We start from the raw sequence: 11527 nt of genomic DNA, 5'->3' as shown, positions 1-11527 counted from the left end.
ATCTGTCGATAACTGTATCTTGGCATTTCTAAAGGTCGTGTTTGTTTTTTTTTACACTAAATCCATCGGATGTTGGATGTGTACTGATTGCTTATTTAATGCATGATTTTTTTATTAGTAGTTAGTGGCTTTGAACTAGCTGTCAGCAACTTCGAGTACTCTCAGATCAGTACTTAGTGTCTTTTTGTAGATTGTCTCCCCTATTAACTTTTCTCTTTCATGTGCGTGCACTAACTATTTATTGTTCTATTGACTGTATTTTGTTTTATTGCCATAAAAAAATCATTGTAATCATTGTATAAATTTTTAAACTTACATATATAGTTGGTCAAATAAAGAATTCTATACTATGCACACACAATTTCTTTGAAAGTACATGTATATTATATAATATTGAATAAAACATTTTTTATTTAGTATTTAAACATTTTTTTGTTTTCAGGCAACCAGTACGATATGATTCTGATGCGACCCCAGAAAAACAGATTTCAAGAAAAAGACAAAGGAACCAAACAACAGAACAGACACCTCCACCAAAAACAATTTTTTAAGACAGTCAAATAACTGGTCCCTACTGGTGACCTGAAAACTATGCTACTGTTAATAGTTGCAGTAAAAATAGGAAAACTCTTCAAGAAATATTGAATGCTGATTTCTGAATGACTAAAGTGAAATTTAGTTATTTGATGAGTGAAAATAGTTCATTAGAGGGACTAGATTAATTTGTGATTTTTTTGTGGATGCTGTAAGGGACCTGGACGTTAATTCCCACCTGCCCAAGCAAAACCATGTGTTGAAGATGTTAATTTTTGCGCCTATCTCAAGTCAGGAGTCTCTAGCCTTTGTTAGTCTTGTATGTTTTTTTAATTTTAGTTCATTTATATGTTTTGGAGTATAGCGTGACGTCCATTTTCACTGAACTAGTACACAATTTCATTTAGGGGCCAGCTGAGAACCACCTCCGGGTGCGGGATTTTCTCGCTGCGTTGAAGACCCATTGATGGCCTTCGGCTGTTGTCTGCTCTGTGGTCGGGTTGTTGTCTCTTTGACATATTCCTCATTTCCATTCTCAATTCTTTTTATATGAGTTTTTAATGGAGGTTTAAAGAAATTCAATTTGTAAATTTTTGGTTGCTGTGAGGGACCAGGATGTTAATTCCCACTTGCCCAAACAAAAACGGTATGGGTGAATGTACGTGTGACACCAAAGAAGAGTTCGAAAAACATGTGGATACATATCCGGTTCAAACAAGGATAGTAAACATACAGAAAACGTCAGGGATCACCAACAACCCTGAAAGTTTCTTTGGTCATTCAGAAATGCCCTATTTTATCTCTAGTGACGATATCGTATCATATAATAAAGGAAAAAGCAGGGAACACTATATGAAGAAAAAGAGAGAAAATGGCACAACAGCAGCTCATACGGTTGAAGATTGTTTACATGTTCCAGAGGCCAATACATTAAGTTCTCAAATACTTGCAGTTCTGCCGTCTTCTCAGGAAAAAGAGGAGATGGGAGAATATGACGCAGAGACAATGGTATCAGGTGATCTGGATAATACAGAGGTAATTAATGTGGTAGTGATTGAGTCGACAAGGTCGGAACCAGGAAATTCATCATCAAAATCATCAAATTCCTCATCAAAAGTACAAATTGACCATCATATGCAGAACTTTTCAAAACAACTAAACAAAAACTTTGAGGAAACATCAAAGTTCATCAACAAGAGTTTCAAGTTGGGGAAGGAAAATATAAAACAATTAACATCAATGGTTGGGGAACAGACAAAAGCCTTCAACAAGATGGCAAATGAGTTGAAAGGGTTAAACCAGTGGCTCCGGGACAATAATGAAACCAAAACTAGTGATAGGGACAAAGAGAAAAATAGGGACAATAGAGAAAAATAGAGACTATAGGGACAGGAGGTGTCACCCATACAGATGAGTGCTCAGTAGTCAGTGATTTGACTCAAGTACAGTTGTGACAGTGACATTTTTTTGCATCATAAATAACATATTTGAACTCAACAATCTTCATGTTTTATGCCTTTATTTTAATTTGAAGTTTGGAGGACCTCACAGAGGGTATTGTAATGATCTACAAATTACCCCCCTTTTAATATTACAAGAGTTTGTGTGAATTAATTACTTATATCAACGTAACATATGTATGATTGGCCGTTCGTGTCATTGGCGGTATGAACATACCGAATGAAATTTTCAACGCGTTGGTTTTAACTTTCAACGCGTTGGTTTTCACTTTCAACGCGTTGGTCTTCACTTCCAACGCGTTGATTCGTAACTCATAAGGTATGAAAAACCAACGCGTTGGTTTTCAATTTCAATACCGTAAGTTTTTCATTCCAAACCGTAGGTTTTGCACTTTTGTCAACCAATCAAAATTTTTGTTACAAAGTATTTTCTAAAAATATCCTGTCGTCATTAGTGTATCCCTCAAACTATTCGGACAGCCTCCGGATTTTTCTTGAGATTGGCGGTAAAGTATAGATATGGCTGAATCGTCTGCAAATGTTAATTAAAACGGCACAAAGATTGAATACAGAAGCAACTGTTGTCGTAAATCAAGATGACGATGATTTCTTGTCTGGGTAAGGTCCGGTCCTGTAAAAGATTTTTGATAATCAAAAGTTACGTCAAAACAATATTTCTTTTATTTATGTTTATACACGTCTCTGTTATTATTTTATTGATGTGGTGTTGTAACACTGGGATAGTCCCTGCAATTAAATATGATTGATTGACTGTTGGTTGCTTAACGTCCAGTGGCAAATATTTCATGCATATTCAGGACGAGAACAAATTAACAATAAATACAATAGGTAGGTTCTGTAAGAGGGGCGTCCGGGATTAAGGTGGGAGAAATTTAGACTGCCACGGGAAATGAGGGTATATTGGATGGTGACAGAAATTTAGCCTTGCAACAGGTCACCTACGGACCCCTAAAAGAGTTGTTGCAAGGGTTCTTAACGTGCAAAGAGCGTGGCACTCTCTTTAGACGAGGCATCGGATTTAACGTCCCCATTCTGACCGGATGTGGCTGCAAATTTGTACATCCCGCACAGCCAAACGGACGCCCCACTTTGACGAGGGTTTTACCGCCGGTCCGAGGAAGACCAATGGTGACCATACTTCTATTCCCCAGTCACCCTTGGGGATCTGCAATTAAATAGAAAGTATAAATAAAATAATGTAAAATAACTAAAAGACATATTTATATTTTTTATTTTATCGTAAATGATATTTCAGATTTCAACACTTCAGACGAAGTCATGAATCAAGACTTAGAGCAGTATAGAAAAAAAGAAAAAACCTGTGTACTCCTTAAAAGTTACAGGTTTGGACAGCCCAGAGTATAAAACAATCAATCCTACCATTGTGAAAGCAATGAATGAAAACCAATTAGGTAAATAACTTCGTAATTATAAAAATAAACTGTTGACACAGTTGGCTGTGTCCAACTTTGATAGTAATGCAATTGTTTGAAATAAAACAGCGACGCTTAACATGTAAACTATGGAAAAAGTTAACTGATGATGTGAGGCCAAATAAACAAGTAAAACTGTGAGCTACTGCTCACTGATGTAACCCCGCCGAAATCAATTGTTTGAAATAAAACAGCGACGCTTAACATGTAAACTATGGAAAAAGTTAACTGACGATGTGAGGCCAAATAAACAAGTAAAACTATGAGCTACTGCTCACTGATGATACTCCCGCCGAAATATTTCGGTAAACAGGAAGTTGTTGAGTGATGAATCTGAAAACGCATCACACGGTGTAACTTATTTATATAAACCCTGAAACCAACTTTCAGAAATCCTTGTCAAGTAGCTCCTGAGAAAAAAGTGACGAAAAAGTTTCAACTTAGCTATCATGTGTAAAATAATACAAGTGTTCGGTAAACAGGAAGTTGTTGAGAGATGAATCTGAAAACGCATCACACGGTGTAACTTACTTATATAAACCCTGAAACCAAATTTCAAAAATGCTTGTCAAGTAGTTCCTGAGAAAAATGTGACGAAAATATTAATGGGACGGACGGATGGACTGACGGAAGGACAGACAGAGGTAAAACAGTATACCCCCCCCCCCCTTTTTTTAAAGCGGGGGTATAATTACAAATTGTATTTGTTACACTATAAGTTGTTACTTTATAAAATGGTACAAAAATCAACCAAAGAAATCGAATCGTTTTAGCCGTATTTGGCACAACCTTTTGGAATTTTGGGTCCTCAATGCTCTTCAACTTTGTACTTGTCTGGCTGTATGACTGTTTTGGTCTGAGCGTCACTGATGAATCTTGTGTAGACGAGGCGCGCTTCTGGCGTGTTAAATTGTAAGCCTCGTTCCTTTGATAACTATTAACACCACTGGGTCGATGCCACTGCTGGTGGACGTTTCGTCCCCGAGGGTATCACCAGCCCAGTAGTCAGCACTTCGGTGTTGACATAAACAACAATTATATGGTCATTTTTATAAATTTCCTTTTTACAAAAATATGAATTTTTCGAAATACTAAGGATTTTCTTATCCCAGATATAGATTATCTTAGCCGTATTTGGCACAACCTTTTGGAGTTTTTGGTCCTCAATGCTCTTCAACTTTGTACTTGTTTGGCTTTATGGCTGTGTTGGTCTGAGCGTCACTGATGAGTCTTGAGTAGACGAGGCGCGCGTCTGGCGTGTTAAATTGTAAGCCTGGTACCTTTGATAAATATTTGGTCCCAGGTGACTTTTAAAATTGTTATATCATTAAAAAAGCTCCAAATTATCTCCCTTTGGTGCAAAAATAACATTTGTTTGCATTTTATAGTCATTTTTATAAATTTTCTGTTAGCAAAAGTATGAATTATTCTAAATACTAAAAATTTTCTTATCCCAGTCAGATAACCTTAGCCGTATTTGGCACAACTTTTTGGACTTTTTGGTCCTCAATGCTCTTCTACTTTGTACTTGTTTTGGCTTTCAAACTTTTTGGATCTGACCGTCACTGATGAGTCTTATGTAGACGAAACGCGCGTCTGGCGTATTAAATTATAAGTCTGGTACCTTTTGATAGCTATTATTTGTGTGTTTCTCTGTCCTGTATGTTCTCCCATTTATTGTATTGTAGTCCTGTCATGTAATGTTGTCATTCTAATATTATATTTAACATTGCCATAAAAGCGGAAGGTTTTGCTAGCCACAAAACAAGGTTCAACACACCATTTTTTTCTTGAAATGTCCTGTACCAAGTCAGGAACATGGCCATTGTTATATTATAGCTCGTTTCTGTGTGTGTTTCATTTTAGTGTTTCTGTTGTGTCGTTGTTCTCCTCTTCTATTTGATGTGTTTCCCTCAGTATTAGTTTGTAACCCGGATTTGTTTTTTTCTCAATCGATTTATGAATTTCGAACAGCGGTATACCACTGTTGCCTTTATTGTGACCTATATTTTTTTTCATTATTTATCAAATAAGCTGTACTTTAACTAAACAATTATAAAATTTAAGCGATATCTGTACTTTAGTTCTTTTTTTTATTCCGATATTGCCCCTATTTCTCATATTAGTTCAACAGAAAAAAAAGTACCTTAACAAAAAACATGCTTCTTTCGAAGATAGATTGTGAGCTGAAATGAATGGTGACCCCATTTTTTATTTTATTTTTTCTATTATAAAGGTCATTTAAAGATTGATTGATTGTTGGTTGCTTAACGTCCAGTGGCAAATATTTCATGCATATTCAGGACGAGAACAAGTTCACAATAAATACAATAGGTAGGTTCTGTAATAGGGGCTTCTGGGATTAAGGTCGGAGAAATTTAGACTGCCACGGGAAATAAGGGTATATTGGATAAGGACAGAAATTTAGCCTTGCAACAGGTCACCTACGGACCCCTCAAAGAGTTGTTGCAAGGGTTCTTAACGTGCAAAGAGCGTGGCCTTCTCTTTACACGAGGCATCGGATTTAACGTCCCCATTCTGACCGGACGTGGCTGCAAATTTGTACATCCCGCACAGCCAAACGGACGCCCCACTTTAGCACGGGTTTTACTGCCGGTCGGAGGAAGACCAATGGTGACCATACTTCTATTCCCCAGTCACCCTTGGGGGGTTGGTCATTTAAAGAAAAAAATAGCGAAATCCTATATTTAAAGAAAAGGATTTATACCTTCGAGCCCCTTAAAATAAAAGATACTTGCAACTGGCCAAGTTTTTTTTCTATTTGAAAGGGGTCAAAGGTTTAAATAAGTGTAGATAAAAAAAAAATTTTATCCTCATTTTGCAAAATATTCTAAATATTTTAAACTAAAATTTACTTATTTCTAGCAAAAAAAATTTACTATATAGATTTTTATTAGAAAAGACCAAATTGTGTATTGAATGTAAAATGTCCCATATCTAAATGGAATAGTCCATTCAGGACATTGGACATGATACCTGATTGATTGATTGATTGTTGGTTGCTTAACGTCCAGTGGCGAATATGTCATGCATATTCAGGACGAGAACAAATTAACAATAAATACAATAGGTAGGTTCTGTAATAGGGGCGTCCGGGATTAAGGTCGGAGGAATTTAGACTACCACGGAAAATGAGGGTATATTGGATAGGGACAGAAATTTAGCCTTGCGTCAGGTCACCTACGGACCCCTCAAAGAGTTGTTGCAAGGGTTCTTAACGTGCAAAGAGCGTGGCACTCTCTTGACACGAGGCATCGGATTTAACGTCCCCATTCTGACCGGACGTGGCTGCAAATTTGTACATCCCGCACAGCCAAACGGACGCCCCACTTTAGCACGGGTTTTACTGCCGGTCGGAGGAAGACCAATGGTGACCATACTTCTATTCCCCAGTCACCCCAAGGGTGACATGATACCTGAGAAAAGCAAGCTAGCTCTCAATCATTTAGATTTTACCTTTGTGTAGGTCATAAACTGGGAAGATTTTTTACTCTCTTGATTGTTTAAATCAATATGGTGCTATCAAAACAAAATATATTTTATAAACCTGGTGTATTTATTGATGAGAAGGATATAAAAACAATAAACTTTTTTAAAAGAAAAAGGAAGCACAATATCCATAATAGTGTAAACTACTGGAATATCATTGCCAACAGTTAGCAAATACTTTCACAACAATAAACTAACAATTACTGTTCCAAGAAATAAAAGAGAGATAATGACAACTGAAATTATAGAATGTATTCAATTTTTTTACTGAAAGACAACCTTCCATACAGTTACAAGAAATTCAACAAAAATTGATAGACACTGGAATTTGTACAATTGAAAATTGTCCAAGTCAAAACTCAATTAGCAAGTCTTAAAGAAATAATCTATTGTTGATTATAATTTATATTCCGTTGATGAAATATCATTTCTGAAACTTCAGGCAATAGAAAATAGGGATATGCTTTATATGGACATAAACGTATTGAAATTCAACGATATGCATCAAGTGCAACTTTAACTGTGAATTTAATGCACAGTCGTTCTGGAGTAGCATACTTCAATTTTGTAGAAGGAAATTCAGATTTTTTGCATTTCTTAATTTTTTTTTGTGTTCCACCAGAGATTTTATGGATTACCTATTTTAAAACCTGGAGAAATTGTGATAATGGATAATTGTAGATTCCATCATTCAAGGCTAATTCAAAATCAACTTCAATATTTGTTTAGGGTTAATGGTGTAACTCTTAGATATCAACCTCCTTATCACACTGAACTAAACACTTGTGAATATTGCTTCAAACTTATAAAAGATGGCATACAAAGGGAAAACCATTATTATGAAGAGCATATGGAACTGGTTATTAGTAATTCTGTTGTTAACATCAATAGAACAATTTCTGAAAACATTTTTCATCATTGTGGACATACTTAGCCTCACTGGTTCAGAATTTGTGGCCACAAATACATATTCATAGATATATAACCTGTTCATGTTATTATGTTTACTGCAAATATGCAATACTGATAAATATGTTGTTCTTATTGAAACATTGTTCACAATATACTGGCTACTTTATTTATCAGTGGAGTTATATCCATGGATGAGAAAATTATCCCATTGATATTACACTGGCTGTAAAATATTATGAATAAAAGGAGATGTGGCATAATGCATCAATGAAAAAGTAACCAAATAACAAAATTTATGGAACTGAACATGGCTGCAAATTTATAGATTCCACACAGCTTTAAGAACGCCCCTCTTAAACCAGGGTTTTACAGCCGGTCGGAGGAAGATTGATTGATTGATTGTTGGTTGCTTAACGTCCAGTGGCAAATATTTCATGCATATTCAGGACGAGAACAAGTTAACAATAAATACAATAGGTAGGTTCTGTAATAGGGGCTTCCAGGATTAAGGTCGGAGAAATTTAGACTGCCACGGGAAATGAGGGTATATTGGATAGGGACAGAAATTTAGCCTTGCAACAGGTCACCTACGGACCCCTCAAAGAGTTGTTGCAAGGGTTCTTAACGTGCAAAGAGTGTGGCACTCTCTTTACACGAGGCATCGGATTTAAAGTCCCCATTCTGACCGGACGTGGCTGCAAATTTGTAAATCCCGCAGAGCCAAACGGACGCCCCACTTTAGCAAGGGTTTTACTGCCGGTCGGAGGAAGACCAATGGTGACCATACTTCTATTCCCCAGTCACCCTTGGGGGCGGTCGGAGGAAGAACACTGGTGAATATATACTTCTGTTACACATTCACTCTTGACTGGGAATAGAAATATGGTCACTACGGATCTGCGTAAAATCCTGGGTCATCCGTTCCGCTGTTCGGGAAGTACAAGTACGCAGCCACGTCCAGTCAGAACGGGGAAGCCACACTCACTGCAGTAAAGTACCATTGCAACAATTGAAGGGTCCGTAGGTGGCATGTTGTAAGGCAACATGTCTGTCAAAATCCAATTTACCCTCATTTTTCAGTGGAAGTATAAATTATTCTGACCTACACTCCGAAAGCGCTCTACAACAGGACTTAGCTTATGTATTTATTGCTAATTTTGTTCGTCCTAGAGATGCAAAACATATTTGCCACTGGACGTGAATCACCTTTCTACATTTGAGTACTAGTATTTACAAGTCAAAAGATATGTTACAATGAACATTTGAGTTAAACCCAAATTATTTTATGAAATATTATAATAAAAATTTATCAAAAGAGTGAATATAAACTATGTTCTGATCTTATACGGGTCATTTTCAAAAAATGTCGAATTTTCAGTACACCCATGCTAAAATTTGTATTTCTAATGGAAATTTCAGTTGTAATGGTTTAAATGAAAGCTTGTCGGATTTATGATTCAGAACATCGATAATAAACACGATTTACATCTATTTTGATAAGATTAAAATGTATTTAAGTCCGATTTTGGAGGTATTTGTGTGCGTACAGTGTCAGAAAAACACATTGCAAATGATTTTTTCCCGATTTTCTGATCGCCTTGATATCTGCAAAAGGGACTTTTTAAGAACGTTAATAATTACTCTAACGAAAAATCGTAGCTTCTTAATCATTATATGTCACATATTATCTACAAACTAAATTCAATCAGCGTACGGGAGGTTCATGTCCATCCTGTTACCGCTACTTAAATCAGCCGTGATATTGTTCTCCCTATGAATATCGAATCAGTCAATGTTGATTTCAAAATTCAAAGCTACCTTTACATTTAAAACACCACGTTTCTTGTACGACAGTGTAGAGAAAAGAAATTTTAAGACATTTAGTTAAAAAAAAATAGAGGGTACTTTTTTTTCATGTCTATGCTGTTACCAACAATTTTGATTAATTACACCAACAGTATACTTGTAAAAAGTGCAATATCGTGTTGGAAATCAAATTCACAACAGAAAACCATAATCACTTCACCAAAGGGAGTAGTCATTTCACAACCTCATTCAAAAATGAAGAAATTTGTCTATCCTGTTACTATGGTTTCTATGGTTACAGTAACAGGATAGACAATTGTAGACAGAAACGTCGTTAAAAAAATTATCTTAACATATAGTTGCAAAACGAATGAAATGTTTCGTTGTTTGAACTCATCTTCAAGTTATAACGTCTTATTCTTCCCAATTAAGCATTTGCAGGTGCAATACTGAAATCGGTAACAGGATAGACAAAAAGGTAACAGGATAGACTTTTATATAGTAACATATCATAAACGTACGTTCCTGTTACCAATGAATTAAAGATTGATTGATTGTTGGTTGCTTAACGTCCAGTGGCAAATATTTCATGCATATTCAGGACAAGAACAAATTAACAATAAATACAATAGGTAGGTTCTGTAATAGGGGCTTCCGGGATTAAGGTCGGAGAAATTTAGACTGCCACAGGAAATGAGGGTATATTGGATAGGGACAGAAATTTAGCCTTGGAACAGGTCACCTACGGATCCCTCAAAGAGTTGTTGCAAGGGTTCTTAACGTGCAAAGAGCGTGGCACTCTCTTTACACGAGGCATCGGATTTAACGTCCCCATTCTGACCGGACGTGACTGCGAATTTGTACATCCCGCACAGCCAAACGGACGCCCCACATTAGCGAGGGTTTTACCGCCGGTCGGAGGAAGGCCAATGGTGACCATACTTCTATTCCCCAGTCACCCTTGGGGGGATGAAATAAAGAGAAAAGTAAACTAAAGATTGATTGATTGATTGTTGATTGCTTTACGCCGCATTAGCACAACAAGGCTATATCGCGGCGAGAGCTAATTCGAATATTTTTTTTACAATTTAAAGCATATTCTTAAAATCAGACAAAAGGCCCTTCAATAAACTAAAATTCTAGATTAAAGCAAATTGATTATTTACAAATAAAAATGAACATTAAGATAACGTGATAAAATTTCAAATCGTTTTAAATATAATAACATTTTTATATTTTAGAATATATTCCAACTTCTTTTAAGAATGAAACAATATTTGTAAATGGAACATTATTAAATAAATCATACATATTATTGACATTGAAATGCTTCTTACGAATATCAGCAAAGTCAATACAATTGATTAAAACATGTTTAATAGTATACTTGCAGTTACAAGGTTTACATTGTGGTTCTACTTCATTTTTTAAAAGATATTCGTGAGTTATTCTAGTATGACCAATACGACATCTAGAAATAACACACTGATCTTTTCTGCACATAAAATTATTGAAAGGTTTACCTAAATTAGGTTTAATTTCATGTAATTTATTATCATCTTTTTTACTCCATTCATTTTTCAATAAATTTTAAACATATTCACTAATATTAGATTTAAAATCGGTATATGGTATATCACAGTTAGATAAAGAGTCACCCAGGGCATTCTTTGCCTCAAGGTCTACAGCTGTGTTTCCAAGGATTCCAACATGACTCGGCACCCATAGAAATGATATTTCTTTAAGAAGAATTTTTAAATTCCTCATTACATATAAAATTTTGAGTATTGTTGGGTTTTTAATTTTAGTATTTTGTATAGCTTGTAAGCATGAAAGTGAATCAGAACATAT

Source organism: Mytilus californianus, unplaced genomic scaffold (assembly GCF_021869535.1).
Source record: "Mytilus californianus isolate M0D057914Y unplaced genomic scaffold, xbMytCali1.0.p SCAF_12, whole genome shotgun sequence".
NCBI classification, from domain to species: Eukaryota; Metazoa; Mollusca; class Bivalvia; order Mytilida; family Mytilidae; genus Mytilus; species Mytilus californianus.
The sequence above is the reverse complement of the archived record's forward strand: the minus strand, read 5'-3'. Positions refer to the sequence as shown.